This window comes from Perissodus microlepis, chromosome 22 (assembly GCF_051167445.1).
Source record: "Perissodus microlepis isolate ML-2025 ecotype Zambia chromosome 22, ASM5116744v1, whole genome shotgun sequence".
Classification (NCBI taxonomy): Eukaryota; Metazoa; Chordata; class Actinopteri; order Cichliformes; family Cichlidae; genus Perissodus; species Perissodus microlepis.
Window position 1 is genome coordinate 6,186,550 of NC_140481.1, and position 26,728 is coordinate 6,213,277.

Here is a 26,728-nt window from a genome sequence, read left to right on the forward strand (position 1 = left end):
TACAATCCCACTATTCATTCACTCACTGGTGGAGGCAATCTACAGTTGTAGCCACAGCTGCCCTGGGGCAGACTGACAGAAGCGAGGCTGCCATATCGCGCCATCGGCCCCTCTGGCCAACACCAGTAGTAGTAGGCGGTAGGTGAAGTGTCTTGCCCAAGGACACAACGACCGAGACTGTCCGAGCCGGGGCTCGAACTGGCAACTTTCCGGTTACAAGACGAACTGACAACTCTTTGAGCCACGATCACCCCCATAAATTTACCTAATCAATTAAAATTAGAGGGAGAGGACAAAGAGATGACCAAAGTTAAACTTTTTGGGAATGACTGAAACTAGCACTGGCAGAAAAAAGCACTGAAAACAGAACGTCCAGATGAACACAATCAGCTTTATTACATATGCTGAAGTAGTTAAGTTTCAAAGTAGGGTAGGTTTGAAGAGGATTTGAAGATACTGCCATTCATTTATATGCGAAGAAAAATGAATAAAAAGTTTAAAAGTTACAACAAAGAAAAGCAAGAGCAGCGTAGTCCTGAATGTAAACCGTCAATGTAAAATCAGCCCTCTTACCAGTTTGCTTCTTGTCCAGGTGTATCGGGTTGCAGTGTGACTTTCCTTCTGTCTTTAACAGTGATGTGAATAATGGCGTTACAAGTAATGGCGTTACAAGTAATGGCCTTACAAGTAATGGCCTTACAAGTAATGGCGTTACTAACGGTGTTACTTTTTTCAGTAACGAGTAATCGAACTAATTACTATCCACTATTTTATTATTACAGTTTTTAAATAGTGTTGATAGGCCGCGTAAAACCAGAGTCATGATAAACAATATATATTTTTTCCTCAATAGTTTCATCACGTTTACTGTCTAAGGACAGCGCTAGCAAGCACTCTCTGCTTATGACAAAATAAAAGAAAAAAAGAAAACTGCCATTTTGTGTTGGTGGAAAAATTTACCACGTCAATCAATCAAAAAATGATATGGCAACATGACATTTGGTTGTTTAGGAAGAGGTGGAAGTTTAAGGAGTGACAGAGAGAGAGAGAGAGAGAGAAAGAAAGACAGCAGAAAAAGAGAGAGCGAGTTTTGAGATTTGAGAGATTTGTGACATTTAGCTTGTTTGCAGTCTGTAGTTAGTGTGTAGTGTAGTGGATAGTTTTGTGTTGTGTTTCAGAACAATGAGGTGACGGCTGTCTCCAGGTAGAGAACAGGAGTGATACACCTGCTGCTGTCAGGCCTGCAGGTATCAGGCTGTGATGTTCTTCTTTATAGTGGACAGAAATTTTTTTTTTGGAGTGGCACAAATAATTTGTGTGGCATCTTATTGAATGCAGAATGATTTCAAAATTGACAATTTATATTTGCATTTAAAGTTATGAAATATGATTCATTAAACATGTTTGTGGTTGTTACAGTAAAAAAATATAACTTTTTGTACTCGGACTTTATTTTTTTTGGCTGATTTTAGATCAATTGTGTTAATACAGTATGTCAAAATGAAAACATAACTGTAAATTCAGAGCTGTGAGGTTGTGCTGAAAAGAATGATACCAAACAAGGCAAAGTAAATAGGTTTAAAGGTGAAATGTGGAGGTAAAATCAAAAGTAGTTAAAATGGCCAATTATACCCTGGACCCCAGAGAGTTAAGCATTTTTTTTAAAGTAACGCAATAGTTACTTTTCAAGTAATGAATTACTTTTAGAATCTTGTAACTCAGCTACTAACTCAGTTACTTTTTTGAAGAAGTAACTAGTAACTATAATTAATTACTTTTTCAAAGTAACTTGCCCAACATTGGTCTTTAATGAGTAATGATACTTTAAGTGCTGGATGATTTGGTGGACTGACTGTGCTGCATGTAGCTATGAGACTGAAGCAATGTTGTGCATGTTTCTCTGCTTGTCTGCATTGCCACAAATTGTTCTATTATGGTGATGTATCATAGACCTGTACTATATAGTGCATGTAAGTTTCTGTGTTTTCTAGTGACTACCATCAACCTAAGGTCTCTGTGAATTTATATTTGCAGAGATGTTTGTTTAATTGTAACAGCAGTAGGAAACAGCAGTAATGGAAGCTAAGCTAGGCGATATAGAAAATAAGTAAAAGTTGGATGTAAACAATCCCATGACAACCAGGCAAAATCCATCTGATGGTCTATGAAAGAGAGATTTAGAATAAAAAAAAAACAAAAAAACAAAACATTAGGCACTGTGAGTATGACAAAAGTCTGGTCTAATCGATCATGGTTGCTTGAAGTATAAACAGCAAATAAATGTTATTAAAAAATAGTTTTTGAATACAAGTCAGTAATACTTACTCTATGCCATTCCTATTATATAATTAATTGTTGGTACCCTTATTACAGACATCCTCCTTGCTAAAATATTTGCTAAACTATTTTGATGCAAGATTAAATGGACATTGTGTCAGCTTTTTATATACTGAACACTTTTTATGGCCAGTGTTTATGTGCTTTTACACGATTCCATCAAAACTAGAAAATCCAGGGAGAAGAAGATTTTAGACCATCTAATCTAAAACTATATTTAATTTCTCTCGAAAATACATGCTGCTTTTGAACGTTTTCATCCTGGCAGCAGTGTAAGGTGAGTGATTCTCTATAAGATAAACTCAGGTGTCCTCATAATATCTCAAGTCTACAGAATCCATAGATTATCTTCATTCCCACAAATGGAAATAGCCTTTTATATTGATATAAAAATTTTATGTTCACAGCCTCAGTCATATTCAGCAGCACCTGCCCATGCACAGAATAGTGATGGGTCGTTCGCGAACGAAATGGCTCTTAGAGCCGGCTCTTTGAAGTGAACGACGCGAGCCGGCTCCTTATCGCGAGCCGTCACGTGGGTTTTTTTTTTTTTTTCTTTCTCTCACCCTCTCTCTCTCGCACTTTTTTTCCACTTCACTCTGCACGCGAGCCTTGTGCTTTGGGGCGGTAGTTACACTCAGTAGCACAGGAACAGAGCCAGAGGGAGAGAGAGAGAAAGAGAGCCAGGGACAACAACGTCACATTAGAAAGGTATAGTAATCATCCACAACTATTTTCAGTTGCTGATGATAAAGGATTCAGAAAGTTTATTCATGCGGGCCCATATGACAGAGAATATGCATCTTCTGTTTGTTTTCATATTTTAATTTATATTTAATTGTGTTATGGTTTGCAGCATTTTGTGTTGTTTCATTTTAAATTTGTTTAAAAGGAAAAAGCTGAAAATTTAAATAGTTAAAAGTTGAAATGTGAATAGTTGATTTTTGTATTATATGATTTATTTATTACATTTTATGTGGAGTGAATAAATAAAAGTATATTTACGGTGGCCCCTACAGACAAAGCACATACAAACTTCAAATCACGTACGAACTCTGAAGCACGTACAAACTCCAAAACACGTACAAACTCCAAAACACGTAAAAACACGTACAAACTCCAAAACACGTAAAAACTCAAAAACACGTACAAACTCCAAAACACGTAAAAACACGTACAAACTCCGAAGCACGTGAAAACTCAGAAGCACATAAAAACTCAAAACACGTACAAAAGACAACAGAAGTGCTCCAGGATGCTAGGCGCAGTGTTGAGCTTTTGTTACCTAGTGGCTACACAAGCCAGCAAGTACCAACGACCGGATTTGGTGTGTGGTAGTAACAGGTAAATGAACTTTTTTTTTTAATTATTTGAATATATATGAGTGCCTGTGTATAAATACACAAACAATACACACATGCTTTCAATTGTGTAATTTAAGTGATCTAGTAGCTCTGCTTTGGAAGTTCAGTTCATGCTAGAAATGTGTTTTGGAGTTTGTATGTGTTTTGTCTCTAGGGGCCACCGCATATATTTATATATAAACATATATAAATAAAACCACTTTTTTTTACGTTAGTAATTCCCTTTGTGCATAATTTTATATTATTGTTAATAATAAATTAATTAAAGCAACAAAACAATCTGAAGAGCCGGTTCGGAGCCGAAAGAGCCGGCTCTTTTTAGTGAGCCGAACCGAAAGAGCCGGATCTCTAAAAAGAGCCTGAAATCCCATCACTAGCACAGAAGTTGGTTCCTGTTGTGTGTGGTGTTCCACAAAAAGGTGATGTCCCTCCAGACTGCAAAATGCTTGCACCTTGTGTTGTTTTAACTTCACATTTATTTAGTGTGCAGGTGCACAATGCTGGGTTTTCCCCCCAAATACATTACCAGTCAAAAGTTTTAGAACACCCCAATTTTTCCAGTTTTTTATTGAAGATTATACAGTTTAATGTTTCATTGCACTCTGAAATGAAAGCATAGTACAAATAAGCAATCTGAGTTTAAAAAAAAAAAGAAGTGATGGAATAAATGTATAGACCAAAATGTGTTCGAAACTTTTGACTTATCAAAGTAACCACCATTGGAAGATGTAAAAGATGAACACACCCGTGGTATTCTTTCTACAATAGTAATCAAATATTCTTCAGAAAGTTCTTCCCACATCTGTTGCACTTCCCATAGATGTGCAGCACCTGTTGTAGGCTTTCACTCTTCTGTCCAGTTCATCCCAACCAGCTCGATAGGATTTTAGTCTAGAGACTGTGCTGACCACTCCATGTTTTCAAGCTTACCATCTTTTTCTTTATTCCTGAAGTACGTTTGGTATAGCTTGGATTTTTGTTTTGGGTCATTATCTTGCTATGGGATAAACCCCTGACCAACTAGGCTTATACCAGGGGGTATTGCAGGGCTCTGTGGCATGCTGTGGTAGCTGTTTTGGTTCAGGGTGCCTCTCACTCTGTACAAGTCACTGACTATGGATCCAGCAAAACATCCTCAGACCATCACACTTCCTCCTCCATGTTTGACCGTTGATGCCACACACACTGTGGAACCATTCTTTCGCCCACTCGATGGCGTACAAAGATCCTGCGTGATGAACCGAAGTGTCAGCTCATAATACCTTTTTCCAGTCTTCAGTAGTCCAATGGCAGTGTTTTATGGCCCAGGCAAGCCTCTTTGTCTTCTTCTGATGTGTTAGCAGTGACTTTCTTGCTGCAGCTCAAAGTCTTCTCTTCACAGGTGAAACTGAGACTTGCTTACTATGACCTCTATTAAGCTGAGCTTGAAGTTGTTGTCCTGTGAGCCTCCAAACTGTTAACTCTCAGAAACTTGTCCTCTGATTGTGTTGTGACTTTAGCTCTGCCAGACCTTGCCCCAGTTTCTGAGTTCCTTTTGATGGTGCCTTTACTTTCTTTGCAATTTCTTTGTAGGAAGGATCTGCAGGTGTTATGACGGTCTTTTTCTCTTCCATTGTTAGTTGCATTTTTCTCACCATTTTTGCTGCAACACACTACTCTCTGCAGTACAATACTCTTCAACTGATGCTCACAGGGGTATGGTACCACAATGTGTTCCAACACTGCTTTCATGCAGACAGAGGGTGTTGAAAGTAATCCAGAAAAGTTGGAACACCTGTAGGAATTAGTAGCACCAGCTTTCAAAGCTCAATCAACAGCCTTTGCTGCAGAACAGACTTAAATTGTTAACCCTTTTTTTTCTTCCCTGAAAAAGGCCTTTTTGTATGATTCTGAAATGTACATTATTTTTCAGTTTTGGGTAACCTTACCTTGTTTGTAAACCTCTGGCGGTTCACCACTAACCTTTGTACCATTTCAAGCTATTCATATTACTGGAATTGCAATAAATAACTGGAAAAAATGGGGTTTTCTAAAATTTTTGATGTGGTATATGTGCTCACAATTGTTTATAGATTTTCAAAGGGTGTATGCTCACCGCTCCAAAACTTCCTTCAGTCTCTGAAACTGCATACATGTTAGTCAAGCATATATTCCGACGTTGTACCAGACAGAAGACCACGGAGAGCAATTTCGATGCAATTTCACCTGCAGTCTAACAATCACACTGAAAAGCCTAATCAGGAACTCAAGACAGCTTTCCACTGCATCACTGCCTCCAATCCCTCATTCTGGAGCTCCTATATTCATTGGGTTGAGTACACTCATAATTCAGCAAGCTCTTCTGCCACAGAACGTCACCATTTGAAATCTCACTGAGAGAGCATTCACTTCTGTCTTCAGCCCAGGAAGGGGAAGACACTATGCCCCCCCTCTAGCATCATCGGTGTTGCTGTGGACACATCTGGAAACAGGCCAAGGCAGTTCTCCTCCATACCCTGGATGAAAATCGTTGCTTGGCTGATTGCAAAAAGGTCCCAGCTCAACAACGTATCCCTGGGCAAATGGTTTGGCTATTCTTCTGAGACATGATGCTTGCATTCCAGAAAGCAAGTTCCCAGGCACATAATTAACCCTTCCACTGTCCATCACAAGCTCCTAAGGTCAGTGAGAATCCATACAAACTTTCATTTTTTGTAAATTAACTCTGCATTTTTAAGCACTTGCTGCATTACCTTCATTTATCAGGCAAGGGGGATGCTACTTCATGATAACATGCATAGATCTCTCATTCACTACCTGATTTAGAGTAGTTTTGATTTTAGCTGATCACGCTCTAAATAAAAGATAATTATATGACAGTGAGTGCTGCATGTTTGATGAACATATAAAAACAATAAACCTTTTTAAAAAGCATAATTTCTTTCCACCTGCCAGAATACAGAAATTTGCAACCCTTATTGACGATAAAAACAAATAACCTATTAGACCCTATCTAATTCTTTGTCTTGCAGTGGTTCTCATAAAACATGTAGGCTGGAGATAAATTACTGGCATCAGTAATGGAACAACTTGTTATGAATATGAGCTCAGAACTGTCAGAGACTACTTCACTGCCAAAAGCTAAAACAAAGACAGATAAAAAAGCACAGACATTTGAGCAATATTTTTGTTTAATGTTACATTTTGTGCCAATGCACGTCATCCGCCTTCAAATGTGATACACCTCTCACTGTGCCAGTTTCAAAGCCTTATTCTGTCCTCAAATTTGACTAACATTTCTACAGCACCGTATACATACACATAATAAAATCACGTCCCGCTGAGGATAGTGTCTGGAAGAGTTGTTCAAAACAGGCAGTTCTCCTGTGAGTTACAGTCTGGTTTACATGGTGCAGCCCTACAGGCATCACTGTCAGAACAAGCTTTTATTACCAAGCTGAAGTGCTCTGGGTCTGTTTTTCACCTCTCGGTGTGAGGCTGCAGTCAGCAAAAAGGCAAACACCAAACAAATAGTCACTATGCACTTAAGGATTTGCATCCAGGTTATAGAACCTTTCAGTGCAACTGAGTTGCTAGGAAACAGCTTAGGTTCACCCTTGTTCCTGCCAGCTATTAGTGCTCACAAACACCTGACTCTTCTCTCATGATAGGTGACCAGAGATTAAAATAAATAAATGATACCTGTCAGACTATTTTCTATAGTTTCATTTGACCCAGGATCCATGACACGTGGAAAATGCAGGAATAAAAGTGGACTTGTAACAGGATATTTCCCTTTGCAGGATATATAATGGCAACAGCGCTGCCCTGCACTTGACCCACATCACCTGCACAGATACAAGCTCTGCATTGAATTCTGCCCCCTAGAATTGAGCATTTAGTAAAGAGCTGATATGATTTCAAGATGTTCCTGTATTTGTGTTGTAGCTACCATGTAATCAAGCTGCCATCGGGTCTGATCTTCACCTCAAGGCTTGACTGCTGCCTGTTCCACAGTTGTTAGTTGGCATTTAAAAGCAATCCCGTTACCTTTCAGAGTTACTGAGAAAAGGAACTTGCTAGACTCTTTCTTCTTCTACTGTTACTGCAATTTCCTGTTTTTCATCTCACTCTCAGCTGCAGTACACAGTGGTAACATGAAGCGGATTTCTTTAGCAATGAGGAACAGTAGCTTAGAGCTTCACTTTTGCAGGATTTCAGTGGGGGGAATCATGGAAGTTTGACCATAATCTAAATGTGTTTTGTAGACTTGTAGAGGGTGCATGACTGGGTTCCTAAAGGGCCGCCGTTGTAAGTGCGACCTGAAAAGCAGAAATTTGACTCAGGAGGTATAGCATCAGAAAGTTGTGGTTCAACCTGTTGTGGTTGTGGCTGCTCCAGTCTCCATGCCAAGTTATCATTGGGCAAAATACTGAACCCTGAGTTCATCGGAGTGTAATTTTAAGGTAGAAAGCACTTAGATAAGATAAGATAAGATACGATAAGATAAGATAACCTTTATTAGTCCCACAGGTGGGAAATTTGTTTTGTCACAGCAGGAAGTGGACAGTGCAAAAGTTATGAAGCAAAAATTAGAATACAATAAGAATAAATACAGTACACAACTGTACAGAATAAAATAAAATACTATATACAGTAGAATAAAATAGAATAAAATATACAATAGGATTACAATAGAATACAAATGCTGTATACAACTGAGTTGTAGAAAAATGTGCTTGTAGGAATCTGTGTGTGAGCGGGTGAGTGAGATATGTTGCATAAAGTGCTTTGAGTGCTCAAGAAGTGTAGATAAATGTTATATTAGAACCAGTCAATTACGTGGATGGATGGAGTTACCTTGTTACTACTTTTCAGCTGACCTTTGTGTGCCAGATGTGATTGTCTGCACATTCTTATTTCCCCATAGACTTAGTAAATACTACCCACCTGCCGCTATTCCTGTTACAGCCGAGTACCTGCTGTGTTGTGGTGTGGACCCAAAGGCAGACACACGGGGGGCAAAATAAATCTAACAAATAGTGAGCCTTTATTGAGGCAGATGAAACACATGAAAATAAATGATAACATAAAAACAGCGAGAAGTAACAAAACCTAGACTGGGAGTAATTAAAACATGAACCATGGAGACATGAGGAGGTAAACAGATGACTTAACAATGAACAAAGGGAAACAGAGGACTTAAATACACAGGATGGTAACGAGGGAAGTGGAAGCACATGGAAAACACTGCTGACAGAAATGAACATGACGCCACAGCGGAAGCAAAACTAAATCCACTGGACCTGGAACACGAGACTGTCAAAATAAAACAGAAAACATAGTGAGCTGTAGACTGTGACAACTCAGGCTTGAGGGATTGAGAGGGGACACTTGAGAGAGGTGACGAAATATGACGGGCTGGAGAAACGTACGTGGATATACATGACAGACAGGGAGACATGTTAACAGGAAGGGGATGTGACAGCTCGACCAGACAACATGGAAACAAATATAACTAAACATAGCAGCAAATACAAAGATAACTCCGTAACAACACAAAGAAGCTATAACCCCAAACCCTGGAGGAGCTGGAGGAGCAAGTGATGTGTTTCTTTGCCCTGCAATTCCTCACATTATTTAAAGAGTGAGTTATGTTTGATGACTGGGGTCAGCCTGGTTGCTATCATCAAACCCTGAGGCTCACATACTTTAAGTCTCGGGGGAAATACGTTTACGTGAAGCCCAAGGGATCCCAGAGATAAAAAAAAATGAATTAGTCAATTTTATTTTTGATTTCATTTTGATATCAGACCTCTTGGGTAAGAACAATGCAGAACATTGGTTTTCACTCATGAATACTAGATCAACATTTACGGTGAAAATTCACGTAGTCTTTACAGTCAAAATACATGAAAAGCAGAAAGGTGTCATTTAAAAAACACAGTGATTTATTGCTCGTTAAGATGTGTTCAGAATTTGGCAAATTGATGATGATTCAACTCATAAATCATGACACACTGCTCTCATGAGCTTACATGAGCTGCCTGTACAGGTTAAAAGTATTGGTACGTACAATACTGGCCTCGTATGTACTCGTATGTACCTATACCAACATTTGCAGTATCGCTCACCACTAGAAACCACTAGGTTTCCCTCCAATCTGCTGTGAGCTAAACCTCCTACAGCTGATATCACCGGTGCGCATACAGGGAGATTATACCGCAGCTATTTCTGCAAGAAGGAGAGAGACTTTCATTTTTTTGTAATCCCAGTCACAATCATTCCTGAGAGTTCTTTCACACATCTTGTTTTAAATATGCAAGCGCTTCCTGAAGGGAGTCGTGACTGTGTGAGCCACAAAAAAAAGAAAAGACAATCAGTTGAGAGAAGCTATGAATACATGACGCCTGCTGAAATGAATCTGAATCTAACATGGCTTCACTGGGTCTCTGAGAGATGTGTATTTCATCAGACTGTAGATTCACAGACTTAAACACTTGTGTCCAGCCAGACTGAGATGGCTCGTTTTAATGCATCTCTCCCTAATGCTTTGAATGCTCACTGTAATGCTTCTCCTTAATCTCCTTTGGCTCTGAGGAGAGGATGTTCTCATCTATAAGATCAACACAGGAGGACTTAATGACTGTGTAGGAGAACAGATGATGATGAATGATTGTTCTTAAAAAGCTTTTCTGCTACAAAGACATGAAATTTGTACTTAGAAGCCTTTGTGGTAGTTTGTTCTAAGAAATCATTTTCAGACATTTGATGTCAAGAGACAAGTGAAATAATTGTGAAGCTAAAAGTCAGTGAGTACAACGCTGTGTGTTTTGAATCTTTAAGCCTGTTTTTTCCCCCTTAAATAGTTATAATCTCAAAGAAAAGGCAGTTGTGTACAAAACTGCCTCCCATTCTCACAAACTAATCCAAAAAATCCCAGATTGTCCAAGATCTTCGATACCAAAGTGAATTGATTCTGTTTTATTTTCTACTAATAAAGCAAAACACAGACAAAGACAGCAGAGATGACAAAACTTGGTTCAGTGTTCTGCTTTTCCAGTTTTTCCCGTGTTGAAATTTAAAAGTGCAGGAAAAAATAAAGAGATACAAAAATAATTCTATTTCAGCACTTTATATTTCTTTTTTTTAGTTTATTTTTTTCCTTGCATAGTGCTTGCATACTCAAGTTTAACACATAACATATGGAGTATGTTTCAGAAAGAAAATAATAGGCCTTGAAGTGTTTTGGCCCCAGACTCCAACCAGTTGCCTGCATTACCTGGTGGCAAGCAGCTCTTCTGATAATATATCACATGAATTCCATGTTTTCTCAATTAGAAGCTGCTCCACAGATCCAGCAGTTGAGCCGATAAAGTCATCAGGAATGTTTTAACAGAAGTCACAGAACAAGGGAGACAAGACTCTGCAATCAGTTTCCTGCTGAGTTTATAAGCTCAGTCACTCCTGACTGTTTTATTCACCTCCTGAATAAAACACGAAGTCTGCTTTGGTCATACCATGATAAAAATAGAGGATTATCCATGCTAGTGGTTTCACAGTTGCAGTGAAATTGCTCAACTTATAGCTTCAGAAACCAAAACCAATTCAGATTTTGTTTTTTGTTCATTTTTTTCTATCTGTAGTCCATGTGGTTACTGAAATGAACTTCTCAGCCCTGCTGTGCTTTTTGTGTCAAAGCACAAGCTTTTTTGTGCTTAATATAAAATTGTAAGGGGTCTACTAGACTTATCTCCATATTTTAATTATTAGATCTATTATAATTCAAAAATCTTTATTCCTCTTTTTTCCGCCCCCCCATCAAAGACAACTTTCTCTGATTTCCCCATGTGAACACCAGAGCTGGGAGCTATGTCCCATATTAGGGATGTCCGCTCACAGTGACATCACAAGAGAGCCATTAGTAGAAAAAAAATGTCTGAAACAGCATTCAGCAGCAGTTTGAAAAAAAAAAAAAGGAGAACTATAACACGTAGATGGAAGCAAGTAGAAAAAGCCATCCAAACTTTAGTTATGACATACGCTCTGTTCTATCGTTATACATTCATATTTTAAGAAGAAGTGTGATGTGATGAAGGGGAATTGATACAGCTGTTGCTCACTAGCAGGATTTGACAGCACCACCTATTATAGGAGTGGATTAGGCCAGGCTAAACGGCCAGAGGGAATTAATAGGATCGAGTGGAGAATAAAGGAAGGCTGCGATGAGATTATACGTGCAGTCTGTCGTCACAAGTGCGCAAACTCATGATGTCAAAAGTACCACATCTTTTGGATGCTCATGATCAACAAAGCACATAGTCGATACCAACAGTTTTAATGTCTTACTACTCAAGTGTAACTGTTTTCACCTAATCAAGGAGAAGCCTTGAAAAACAAGCCCAAACTAGTGTTTCATCAAAGCGGGATGAATTTCCACTAAACCGACTTTCAAAACCAGAGGTGAAGCTGAACGCGACCTTTTGTTCAGGCGATGAATCCCACCACGTTCCCGTTAAAAATGTTAAAATCGCTCTTAATTTGAATTGAATTTTGAATCTGTGACTCGAAGTGCATGTTTTTTCTGATCACTTTCCGTGTGTGAACTACACTCACAGACACTTTATTTGATACTCCGACTCAGTAACTCAACAGCAATATTTCGATTTCCTCGGGCTCATCGCTACGCTCCTTCAAACCTCCTCAACTCATCAGAATAGGCTGAGGTGAGGCAGGCTGAGAAAACAGAAAAATAAAAGTTAAATTAGTAATGTGGCCTGGGCCCACTGGCGTGAGGATGAAGGGTTTTGTAATATTGATGAGCTGAGTGCAGTGGGAATGACTCATCTGGAGCTGCAGATGAAGAAGGAGAGCTCAAAACCTACAGTCTAAGTCATAGCTGTTTCTTTTTTTTTTTTAACCCTGAATCTTAAAACCATCACCCCGCAATGCCTTCTCAATATTTAGGGAATCTCTGTAATGTTCATGCTGCATTTTCTTTGTCATGCTGTGACGGCTTTCTGTACATATTATACCTGTTAGGAAGATTATCTGGTGGATGGTTATTAATTTCATAAAGAGTCCATAATGCCCTTCTGTAGTTATACAGAAAACCGTCCCATTCACACAACCGCCCTCTCAATACAGAATACAAACTGTAATACAAAGATAATCAACCACTGTTTTTAAAGACAGTGCACATGATTGCTGTTACAATGATTCAGTGTAATTAAATAATAAAACCACAATCTTTTCCTAAAACTAACCAGGTAAATTTAAAGGTACAATAATTAATTTATTGAGTGAGTGACTGAGTGGCCACTTGAGGCGGTTGAGCATGCTGCAAGTGGTCACTTAAGGAGCTGCAATTTTTGTGGCTTTATTTTTCATTCTCTGAGCCACCTGGGAGGTGACTATTTAAATCAATCATACCACTTTTTAGGGTTTATAATATCTTATTTTGGCAATTTATAGCAGATCGCACCAATATTTCAATACCAAAAAAGCTTGTCTCAACCAACTTTGTACCGATATGGTTGCTTGTGGGTGTGGGAACTGTCAAGAAAAGAGTGTGTAGTACAAGAAACATCTTTTCTACTCATGTTCGTGTGCTTGAAATGCCTGAAGGACGTTGTCAGAACATATCCAAGGAGCAAGTTTTTAAATTTATTAGAAAAAAGCCAGGAGACCAAACCAGAAGAAGTGGCATACTGATGAAAATATTCAACAGAAAGACCCAAACAAAGAAAAAAAAAATTGGACTCACAGTAAAATAAAATAAAATAAAATAAAATAAAATAAAATAAATCCTTTAATTATCAATAAAGAAATAATTAACAACAATAACATGACTGTTGCACAGTAACTATAGGGTTTCACTGTTTGAGCAATCAGGATCAAACCATAAAATCAAAAAGCCAACATGAGCAAACATGGCTGAAGATAACCCAACAAAGACTGAGGAAACAATAATAAACAATAGCTCAGTCAAACCCAGAGGGCGTGGAGGAAGAACCACAGACAGAACTAAAAACACAGAAAACCCCAAGCCTTTGTCCTTGAAAATAAAACAGGAAGTAAGTTGAAAGGGGTGCACTAGAAAGGAAAACACTCAGCAAAATAAGATCTGAGAATTCCAATAAAACTCATATTCACAAACACAAAGGAAATAAAAACAAAGGCAATGAAAGCATAGATAATACACAGACCATGAGTGTGCCAAGTAGCACTTGGAAACTGTAAGGCAGCTTGTCATCCCTTACATTAGGAAAAAAAAAACTTCAGTCAAGTCAAGTTCACTGAAAACCAGCAAAAAGAAACAATTAAATACACAACATTTAAATGACAGAAATACAGGCTGCTCATCAGAACTGAATGTCATGGCGTCCCATAAATGTGACATTTTATTTCTGTGCTTCATTTGCACCTCAGTTCTCCAGAGATCCAGAGATCTTCTGACTTGAGGCAGAAATCTTAACCGAGCCTGAACCCTGGCATGGGAGCAAGACTAGATTACACGGATTAAATTTGAACCTTTGACACATTGAATGACTTTGAATGACAACACCCACCCATCACTTGCACATGTGCAGACACACAAAAGGAATTGACAAAGAAAAAACTGAAATGAGTGATTTTGGGGTGTTAAATAGGTCAGTTAGTTCTGTTGCTTTTTATGCATTTTTCAACACATTAAAGGTAAAATATGAATTTTCATGTTTTACCTTTAATCAGCTTATGAGTAATAATGTAAATGTACAGCTGGAGGCTTACTTAGAGAAAATACCATCATACATTATTCACAACAAGCACATAACAGAAATAGTTGCTGGCTCATTGTTATTTCTTTACAGTGACACACTTTCAGCCCCATCTGTGATGATGGAGGAGGCACAGTTGGCCAGTTGATGGGCATTAGTTTGCTGTAATATGGCTGCTTTACTGATGGTTTTAATTACTAATCAGATTATTGGCTCCAGCTGTTGCTTGGCTACAGAGAGTACCAACATCAATTTCTGTGTAGACTCCCCCAAATTATCAATAAAAAAAACATTTGATTAATATTTCTCATTGTTACTTATTAGAAGGTGGCCATTAGCCATTAACCCTCTGAGCACTAAATCATCATCAGTGATGACCTTAAACCTGTAAGCAATCAGAATGTGTACTTTTAGTTTTACATACATTTGTCTTTCAAACTATAGGGTTAGGGTAGGGTTAGCACTTTTGCTGATTTAGACCTATGTGTGTCTATTTTAAGTACAAACGTAATGTGGCATGAAGGAAAAAGCCCAAACCATAACATTAGAATCGCTGGCATGATTACCATCAGCCTTCCGATTTTTCGGTATCCGTTATTTTTCTTGCATTTCATGCTGCTTGGATGTCCCAGGGTAAAAAATGGTTAATGCTCTGTAGCATGCTAATGAAGTAAGAATCCAATATTTTAGGATCCACAGCTGAGGTCTTCTGTTGCACAAACATACAAATACACCAAAGATATATATTTACGGAATTTTAACAACACTGTAAAAGCCTGAGAACTGAAGAGACCAGATGCTGATTTACTTTTTATTTTCCCTTGTCTGGTCTACAGGTCTGTGCCTGTTAGAAATGTTACAAATTGGACATCCACACAAAATTCACGCTCATCATCTGATGTTGAAATCTATGACCTGAGTGGACTTAGTGGACTCCATGAGTGAAACCATGAATGCAGTAGACAATAGTGGTGTGCGGATCGATACTGAAATATCGATTCTTCCGATTCCAGTAATTTATGTTCTGGAATCGATTCTCACATTAAAATATCGTTATTTTAGTACTTTGGGGTAAATTTGTAGTTTATCATTAACAGGAACACAGTGGAAAGAAACTATATCATTCAGATTGTCTAAATTGGAAGGAACTACTTCCTCTTCCGCCTTTCATAGTCATATGTTAAATACGGCTGTATAAATGTGTCAGCCCCTGGCGTGCGCACTCACAACAATGGCTGAGCATAAATCGAGTCATGTGTGGACGTATTTTACCTCCACAAACAGCCAAGATGCGGTTTGCGATACATGTGGCAAGAGTGATGTGTTTTGGCAACACCGCTAACCTCGTCAAACACCTCAGAGTAAATCATATCACAGAATATGATGAGCTTTTCTTGAGGCGAACTGAAGAGGAGGAGAGGGACAGGTGCTGCTAGGGGAGACAGACGTTTCTCGCGGAGTCCTTTAGTGCTGCAGGCAGGCAACGTGTTCAAATAGCACAAAACTTCAGGTTTTTTTTTGTTTCTATATGATTATTCTGCATTATTAAGCAATAAGAACAAGTAGTCTGATGTCCTGTAATCATTATGAAGCTATATCCTTATATTATTACTACAATTACATAATGAAATTATATATTGTATTATGAAATACATTGAAACATTAAGTTGGTATCGGATCAGTATCGTTGATACCACCCTGAATTTTACTTGGTATCGGATCGGAAAGGAAATCAGTGGTATCACACATCACTAGTAGACAACTAGATTGTTCAGTATACTGTATGTAGTGTGTTACAATATACACCTGTTAAAATGTTAATTTTTTCCCCTTTGTTATGTGTTTTTTTTTCTCAGCATACCAAGTTACCAAGTTACAGCCTGGATTTACATGCTACCACCATGTAACTCATTCTTAGATATCCTGTCATATTAAGGCTGTGCAGACATGTGACCACTACCAACTAATGTGACATTAACTGCTTCACTATTTTGGACATGTGACAATCATGGTGGCAATGGCCCAGGCCCCGGTGCAGACTGGTCCACAACTATTTGCCAACCCCTGTTCATGAAGGAAAAATGAGTATTCCCGACCAGTTGCGAGTTGTTGTTGGAGTTTTTAAAACATCAGTGCATATCAAGCAAAAAAAACTCAAGGACATATTTACTATTTGCGTGGTGCGTCACCACAACAGACTATATGTAAATTTTAACACAGACCAAAGGTTGTTTCAGATCTGTTTGGGCATTAATTAGATGAGACAGATTGACCTGTGACAGTAAACTGGCCCGATCAGTTGGAATCAGGTGCCTCTCGTGTCTGGCTATATGGAGAAAATGAGAAGATGATGATGATGAAATTCATCTGCAATCTGTGAGATCCAAAAGAGCACCTTGCCTCATTTTCCCTCAAAATGAATTTCAGACTGCTGCTGGTTATCTTTTGTAATTTGAGTGAGTCATAAGTCCTTGGGTTTTAGTTTGGATGGTTCACAGAAAATATTCCAGGCAGAGTTGAACAGTATATTCATAATTATTGAAAACTTGTTTTGTTCCCCTCTGTACACTACCTCACATTTACTTTATATGAAGCAGTCCATAATATGTGTATTCCATGAAATAACACTTGAATAATATCCTGTGGTTGAATTAAAAGAAAAAAGAAAAAAAAACCACACACATGCGGATAAAACAAATTTAAAAAAAAATTCAATACCGCTGATTGACATAAGTTGAACTATGCCATGCTATAACCTATATTTACATGTGGTATTTATATTTTAATTGACTTAATATTTAATAATTTGTATATTTTTATGATTAGCTTATTTTTATGGCTTGTTATTTAAGATTACTATTATTTACATTATTACATTATTATTTCTGTTTAATTCATTAAATAGATTTCACTACAATAATATTTCAATGAAAATTAAATCATCTCAAGTCTTTTATGTGAAATAGGAAAAATATAGAAATAATTTGGTGAAGAACTTGACAGCTGACAGTCATTGTGCAACACCCCATACATGAATTAACAAACCGTGCAATAACAAGCTGAGAGATGCTACACATAAATTCCTGAAATCTGTGTAAAATTCATCTAAAACTGGATGAAACAGTTGGCAGGAAGTACCTCTAAATGTATGAGAAAATAGAATGTGAGTATCATGACGCATTGAGGGAATACAGCCCCTTAGTGTATTTCTTCTGCCAGTCCAAAGCCCAGATAAATGGGAGGGACGTTTGGCATTAAACCCAAATAAAATATTTTGATCATAAATTCAATTTTCATATGTGGTCAGCTTAACAGTGACTGCCACCAGTACTGTTGACCAACAGGGTGCGGGTGGTTAACACTGTCACCTTAACCACTATACTATGGCTGCCTATGATTGCTATGTGTACATCTATGACTTTAAAGGCTAATTTCAAGTGCTTAAACTTTATTTTAAAGAATAAACATAGTTCCCTACCGGGGGTCTAGAAATTTTTTGTTTCAAGGGTTGAAAATTGATTTAAAACAGACAAATAACCCAGATGTGACCTGAAATCAATAGTCATTAGATGTTGATAAACTCTTACATGACATTGTGGCAATGTCTTCAATAATCTACTGCATCTTCACCAACATTTGTGCACATTGGAAAAATATTAATCTGTGTTAGCCTCATACAGTGTGACAGTTCAGCTGGTTGGAATTATAATTTTTTAAAATTCTGTTTCTATCCATTTTCTTCCGCTTATCCAATTCAGGGTCGCAGGAGCCTATCCCAGGCGTCTTAGGGCAAGAAGCGGGGTACACCCTGAGCAGATGACCAGTCTAACACATAGAGACAGGCAACCATTCATACCTGTGGGCAATCTAGAATGGTCAATTAACCTAAACCCACTAACTGCAACAGTGCTAACCACCTCACCGCCCTAAACTCTGCTTTTACAGCGATTATTCTACAGGCCCAGTTTCCACAGTTAAAAAAAAGCAATTAGTTATATTTTTCTCAGCAGGTCTTTCCACTCCTTCAGAGAATACTGGTTTGTGAACCAAAGAATGACCTGGACTGAAGCTCAGAGTGATTGCAGGGAAAAGTTCACTGATATCGTCACCATCTGCAACAGTGACATCAGCCAGCTCCTTCTGACTATTGTACAAAACAGAAAGGAAATCTATGGTTATTGGGCATGGATCGAGGGCTACGAAAAGAAATGGATATTACAAACTGACGCAGCTAAAGTTATACCACCGTACAAAAATGGAAATAGTCACCAATTCAAAAAACCTATGTAGTGATTTTCTATATTACACAACAACTTTTTTCAACCCCAAGTACTATATATTATTTACACTCTGATAGCACATTGGGGAGCAACTTGGGATTTCTTGCCCAAGGATATTTTGGCATACAGATGAAGTAGCCAGGGACTGAACACCAACCTTCTGATTAGTCGATGACCTGCTCAAACTCTAGAGCCGCAGTCTACATTAAATGAAAGCACCACAATAAGTTATATAAAAACATATATATGCTTGTTTAGTTAATCCCACATTGGCACTGGCATTGGGAAGGAAGTTGCTGGTATACAGTAGTTATGTGAATACACATAATAATTGCAGTTATGCTTTATAGTTGTAGTTAGCTAATATTAGTAAATATATCACTTTTTATTACATGTCAGTGATGCTAAAATGTTTGAACCCACTGTCCCTACACATGAAAGCTCAATGCAGTCCCGATGTCAAACTGGGTGGAGATTTGTAGGTAGTCTGCAGTCTTTCCACGAGTCTGCATGCCTTCAGGCTTCACCTGGATTGATCAGTGTAAGCATAGAAGTACAAGGGGTAAAAATCCCTTAAACAACCATGCAATTCTTAAATCTTCAGGCTGAAGTGGGACTGTACCTGTTAGAAATCAATATAATAATATCAAATAATTTTAAGTTTGTGGGGGTAAAGTGAAAGTGAAAATATAGTGTGAATGATTTTGTTTTCCCCTTTCGATTTTGCATCTCATCCAGTTTAATTTGAATTGGTATTGATGTATGAGGAGAATTCATCACTTGCCACAAAAATCCAAAGTAAAGTTGTTGTTTTTGTAATGAATGAACTGTAAAAATGGAAATAAGGAGTGTAGTATTTTTTTCTTCAAAAATGCAACTGGAATTTATGAAACTGGACTGAACTACAGAGTGCTGTGTTTTTCTTCCTTTACCATTTGCTTTGATATGTGTAATTTGGCTTGTGTGTTATAACACTCAGGTGAGTAAAGCAAGAGAAAACACTGAAGAAAAAAAACATCTAAGGAGGAAGAACATGTTATTAGAAAAATTGCTTTGTTTGCTTTATTACACAGGCTGGACAAGTCAAGTCTGATTAATTCACAGTGGCCTCAGTGAGGCACACAGTCCCTTAAAATAACTAGAAAATTATTTTTACTGGGTAACATCCTGTGATATGTCAGGAACTCACACATTGAAACATGACAGCTGCACACACAGGTGATGATATTTAAGTTTTGTCCCAAGCTAAACTCTCTGTAGATTTCCAATTTCACTAACAATTAGAGAAGAAAGTTTTTTCCCTTCCACTAAAACCTTTTTCAGTATTCCTCTCCTCTCTGTCACTGCTATCTGTCTCACTGTTCTCACTATGAGAAGAGCTTTTTGGATAGTAAGGATATAACTTTACTTTTTCTTTTTTTGTCTTTTTTTTTTTTTACTGTATTTAAGCAGAAGCTCAAGTAAGCCACCTGAGTCTTTATTTTTTAACAACTTTTGACTTTTGACTTCTTAAATTTTCAAACAAAGATCTTTACTTCCTGGTCCCTATGCTTTTAGAACCAGTTCTTCAATGCGTTTAAGGTGAGTTGTTACACATTTCCCATCACTGTGCCTTCTGGACATCAAACCAATATGAACCTGAATGAATTTACGTCATTTCATTCAGTTATAACACCTGACAAAAATTGTGTCTTTGCACAGTTCATGGATGCTGTTTGCTAACTAAGCTAGCTGGGGTTAGTTAATAGCGCACTTAGCATTCCACAATCTTGTTTAGACATTTCTATACTTCTGACTCAAAATCCAAACTGCAATAGGTGACAGCAGCGGCCAACCGTGCTGTAGAGCCTTGGCCCCGCCCCCTAACTTTTATGTCCTTAAAATCGGTTTATACCTAAAAATAGTTTTTGTCTTCTTAGAACAGATAATGATACAATAAATAGTTTTAAAGTGTTTTTGTGGATATTTTGTTGACTCTATAGGGGATTTTCACATACTTCACTGAAGAGGTATATGCCACCCTGCTTGGACCTCTTGCCCCTCCTTTGCCCATTCATATAAAATCTTCTTGACCCGCCAGTGGGTGACAGTATAATGGTTGCAAGGTTTATACACACTCTGGCTCCAACACTTTAAGTGTTTAAACAGGTGCGATTTAAGCAAATTCATCATTTGCTTCTCATAAAGGGAATAATTAGCCATGTAAAAAGCATCTTTGATCGCTCTCAAATATTTTACAGTGCTGTTTTCCCCAATGCATGGTGTAAATCAAAGTTATTTTGAAATAAGTAAAAATGCCAGACAGGTTTGTTTGAAAAACACAGCTTTATCAATCTGCATAAAGAAACGTGAGCTAAATTTGGAGATAGGTAACCAAGATGGTGAATACAGAAACACAGCAGTTGAAACATGCGTCTCTGTTGTTTATATGCATGTTTGTGTGCACGTGGTTGTGCAGAATCATGCCTTCACTTCAATCAAGAGTGTGTGGCATATCCCTTTACACAGTCCTCCCAGCCAGAGCTGAGTGTGGTGAACGTGACGCATCAATTATAGATAGTCAGTAATGCACACTTTGCCTGAGTGCATTCCCAAGTGGCACCATTAAAGATGAGAATATTCTGGGGTTCATTCACGGCAACATCAATTAATTACTGTGGTGTTCCCTTAAATTCTGACTACCTCTCTTCAAAGTTTCCCTCCAATCCCTGTGAGTTTTTAAGAGTGCTGCCCAGAATATATAAGCAGGCTCATCTTCATGGTGGAGAGTTACCTCATTATCTCATTCCTCTGCTGACACATCCATGGTGATGGATAGATGAACTTGTGTCTGTGAAGGTTCTCAGTCATCCAGGTCATCGTAGTCAAAGGAGCTTGCAAAGAAAAGCGTCTGGACTTCTTTAAGTTACTTGAAGACGTTTCACCTCTCATCCGAGAAGCTTCTTCAGTTCTAAGGTCAAATGGTGGAGAGTCCCAGATATAAACCTAGTGGGAGTATCCCCCCACAGAGGGACAAAAGGACCCCCTGATGATCCTCTAATCGCCTGAGCCAAGGTGTGAAACTGGGTGTGGGTCCCAATCAGCCAGAGTTTCGGGTGTGTTCATTGTGAAACCTGGCCCCACCTTATCATGCGAATTCCTGAGGTCAGATGGCCCAGGATGTGAGTGGGCGTTAAGGCGTCTGGGAAGGGATCTCAAAACTGGATTATAGATGGCAGACAGTTGGTGTCGTAAACCCCCGCCTCTGTTCAAAGATGGTCGCTCACAGTGGACATAGATGGCTTCTTTCACTCCTCTTTCAAACCATCTGTCCTCTCTGTCCAAAATGTGAACATTGGCATCCTCGAAAGAGTGTCCTTTATCCTTAAGATGCAGATGGACTGCTGAGTCTTCTCCTGTGGAGGTGGCTCTTCTGTGTTGTGCCATGCGCTTGTGAAGTGGCTGTTTGGTCTCTCCAATGTAGAGGTCTGGGCATTCCTCGCTGCACTGTACAGCATACACCACATTGTTAAGTCTGTGTTTTGACTTAACAATGTGGTGTATGCTGTACAGTGCATCCTGGGCCATCTGACCTCAGGAATTCGCATGATAAGGTGGGGCCAGGTTTCACAATGAACACACCCGAAACTCTGGCTGATTGGGACCCACACCCAGTTTCACACCTTGGCTCAGGCGATTAGAGGATCATCAGGGGGTCCTTTTGTCCCTCTGTGGGGGGATACTCCCACTAGGTTTATATCTGGGACTCTCCACCATTTGACCTTAGAACTGAAGAAGCTTCTCGGATGAGAGGTGAAACGTCTTCAAGTAACTTAAAGAAGTCCAGACGCTTTTCTTTGCAAGCTCCTTTGACTACGATAGATGAACTTGATGATCGTTTCTTGCATCTACTCACTTCTAATCTGTTATCTAAATGCTTGTATCTTAACATATATTCATATTTCCATCCAATTAGGTTCTTTTCTGTTCGTGCATCTTACATCAGTAGTAATGGGAATAAGTAATTATAGTAGTAATAAGAAAAAATGTACAATTTTAACAGCACATCTGAGTTTTACTATATGATAAAGAAACGCTGCTCTATTTAATGAAAGAAATCTGTCAGCACAGCTGTTTGGTTCTGGTAGCTCATTGCCCGTCCTGTTTTTACTCCAGGGTGACTGAGTAGCAGCTTGAAGGAGAAATTAAATGAAGAAACTGCAGCTTAAATTTTAACTTTTCAATATTTACCCAAATTATGTGCAAAAATAAGCTCTCTTTTCTGTTCCCTGTTTTTACGTACCTTAATAGTGGGGCAAAAGCAGTGTTTTTGTTTTTCAGCTCATTTGTCTACTCCCTCTGCTTCCCCTGCTGTGGCAGCCTTTGCTCCTTCCTCTACCACCTCCTGTCCAACCTCCTTTCTCTCTCCAAATCTCCACTTTCCCCTTATGACTCATTTATCTCTGACTCGCTCACTTTTTTTTTGTCTATTACTGCCTCTGTGGGTTTGAACTCCTTTTGAAATACTCTAGCAGGCCATTGATACGCCACAATTTGATATTTTCCACCTTCGGCTCTTTTAGGACTTGCCATTTTTCGCCTACAGCTTCAATGTTGTATTTCCATAATATCAAAGCTTTTTATAAAGAGTAACTCTGCTGGTCCATGCTATAGAGCGCTGCATGGATGAGGTATAATTTAAGGGCAATCATGACGTTAGCATCACCCTGGGTCACTTGACAAAAATAGGATTTGTCTTTTTGGACTGCCAAAGGAAACAGGTGATGTGGGAAATAAACATCAGGATACTTAAATGCATTCACCTGCCACTTTATTAGGTTGGCCCATCTTTTACTTTCAGAATTTTTTACTTTTACTTTTTACTTTTCAGAATTCTCAATTCTTCATGGGACAGATTCAACAAAGTGCTGGAACATTCCTTCAGAGATTATGGTCCATGATGACACAGCATCACTCAGTTTCTGCACATTTGTCAGCTGCACATCCGTGAAGTGAAGCTCCCATTCCACCATATCCCAAAGGTGCTCTGTAAAATAAAAAAAAATGATGGCTGCGTGGCCATTTGAGTACAGTGAACTCACCGTTGTGTTCATGAAACCAGTTTGAGATGATTTGAGCTTTGCGACATAGTGTATTATCCTGCTGTCATAAGACGGGTTCCCCTTGTGTCATAAAGGGATGGACATGGACAGTCAGAAGCAGTCAGACGTGTTCTTGTAATAGCCGAGAAACTAATAAAGAGAACGACGTCTCCAAGTTTTATCTTTGCTTCCTTATACAACTACTGTGTGCTGTGCTGCGAATTCTGGTATTGATCCTATACCAAGCAAATACAGGGCCTGTGTTGCTGATGCCTATACCAATACCATTTTAACTTGTAAAAGCAGCTTATGTAGGGAAGCGCAGTGTGTCATTTGCAAAATTCTGAACATTTTCATGACCACTAATCCACTGTTAATTTGGACTTTTGGACTAATTTGGACTCTTCCGTTTATTTTGATACTGGGCTTTTTGGAGACCTGGACTCTAAATGTGCCTGTGTGTCCTACAAAATATAGGGGTGTGGTAGGTTTATGGTTAGGGTTTCCCCCTTTGCTGACTTAAACTGAGTAAGAAAAATGTGTATGTAAAATATGTAGCAGCACAAAATTGGACACATTAATATAACTTGATGAAAATGAGACTAAAATAATTTTAAAGTTATTTTTGGATTTTACAATGCATTCCTCCATCTGTTGGTAGAATTGGACAATATGGCCTCAAGTAGGGCCTCACACAAATACACACCATGCTCTTGAGGTCACATGCTGTCTCCAGATTGTCACTGTTGCTGGACAGAAGTTAATCTTGCCCTTTAGCTGATTGCTATCTGTTCATTTGGTTTATTTAACTTGACCAAAGGCTTTTCCAGGTGAACAGCTTAACAATACGCACACACAACATGGATCAGATAAAAACCAGAGGATCTCTGTCTTTGCCAGTCAATACTAAGCAGTTTTCTATGGCAACCATTCTCAAACCCAGCCTGAGCAACGCCCTGTGGGTCCTTGTAGCCTTTAGTTGTGGTACTCTTACATACACATGATGATCCTCTGATACTCTTAACACGTGTTAAGGATATTTAAACATCTGGATTAACTATAAAAGAAGAAATGCATTAGATAATAAATGGGGTTAAGAAGATGAGCTCGTTTCCATTTAAAGCTCACTTGAAAGGACAGGACAGGTTGTACAGTGGAAGCTGCTTTTAGCATCAATGCTCAGCTCTGACAGACATCTTTATATCACTAGATATTACTTGGGAATAATTCATCCCACATTCCTCCCAGGAACCTGGTAGGACACCCTTCCAGCAGATGAGGCCCAGATTTGAAGTGGATACCAGCAGGGAGACATTTTAATGAATTAATATGCATTGGCCCAATTAGCCTCTGCACTGCAATAATTATCACACACACGCACACACATTCACGCGCTGGAAATCGGGACATCCCATCGCGCAGCTCTGACAACCCAAAAGGATTTGTGGGACTTATTTTAAGCTGGGAGAGGTCAAATGTGTCCGATTTGTTCTCTCTGCACATTAATTAGCTGGAATTCGCTCGCGTAAAGAATGTGATGTGACAGATGAGCGGTCTGATAACTAATTCTTCCAATCTCGCCCCTGGGGATGTGGGGGCAAGGGGGTGGCACGTTGTTAGAAAGCAAAACATAGTTTGTTTTCAACATGTAATTATCATAATCAGCTTATGTTCATGCTTCAAGTGTCAGTTAAGTGTTTTTTCCTTTACTGAATTTTAAATCCTTTATTATTTCATATAAGATTAAGGAAACGGAAAGTGAAACCGTGTAGCTGTGTGGACACAAAAAACAAGTGGATCGCTTCATCACTCATAACGTGGTCAGAAAATATACCGATGATCTGCACGCATCAGTATTCTAGTCTAGGTGACAAGTGACAAATACAAAGACATTTAGCTTTATAGCATCTCATAGTTAATAGCTACATAATGCTTTCACTGCCCACGAATTTTACTCTTTACACCCGTGTGTTAAAAAGGCTCATTATATGACCATCGCCATTTTAGCGAGAGGCAGTTCTGTCTGAGAAAGCAAAAGGATACTGCATGTTTTTATGGTAAAAATCCACTATTACTTTTAAGGTTTTTAACATATCAGGACATAATTTGAAAATTTCAAATCTTCGCCAGGTCTTAAAATCGGGTAAATATAATCTCAGATATAAAACAGCACAGCATATTACACCAGCGGTCCCCAACCTTTTTTGCACCACAGACCGTTTATGTCCGACAATATTTTCACGGACCAGCCTTTAAAGTGTTGCGGATAAAAACAACAAAATAAAACCAGTACCGGTACCAAATAAAAGACAATCTATTCATAACACACGGGAAAAGACACAGGGAAACCAAGTTAGCGATAAAAATAACGATAAAAACCCTGAAAACCATGAATTTTACACCTGAGCATCAACTCAGAGAGTACCAAACGACTCTCTGTGGCTTGGTAGTTGGGGACCGCTGTATTGCACCCTGTGGTCATTTATTTAAAAGCTAGAGCAAAATGCAGAAGCAATATGTGGAAACTGAACTTTAGCAGCAATAACTTTGAACCAATGTGAAGTAATCATTTTCTATATGCATGCATCAATGACTGCAATGTGCCCAGGTACTGTGCCTGCAGAAGAAGCCCAAATCATCACCGCTCCACCACCGTGCACACCTCGGGTGCCCGTTCTGATATGCTGTGTTTGGTCATCCTCTGGTGGCCCTTTGATATCCTCTGAGGAGGCACCATCTGGTGGATATTTGATTGAATACACATTTAAGGCACTTTAGCAATGATTTTACTTTTTATACCTTAGAAAGTATTTGCTGTTTATTGAACAAAATCAGACATGTGCAAAAATAGTCATGGAAATTTTTGAAATATATTTTTTGTCTTTAGATAAACTACAAACAGGTTTAGACTTGCATTTTTCTTATTA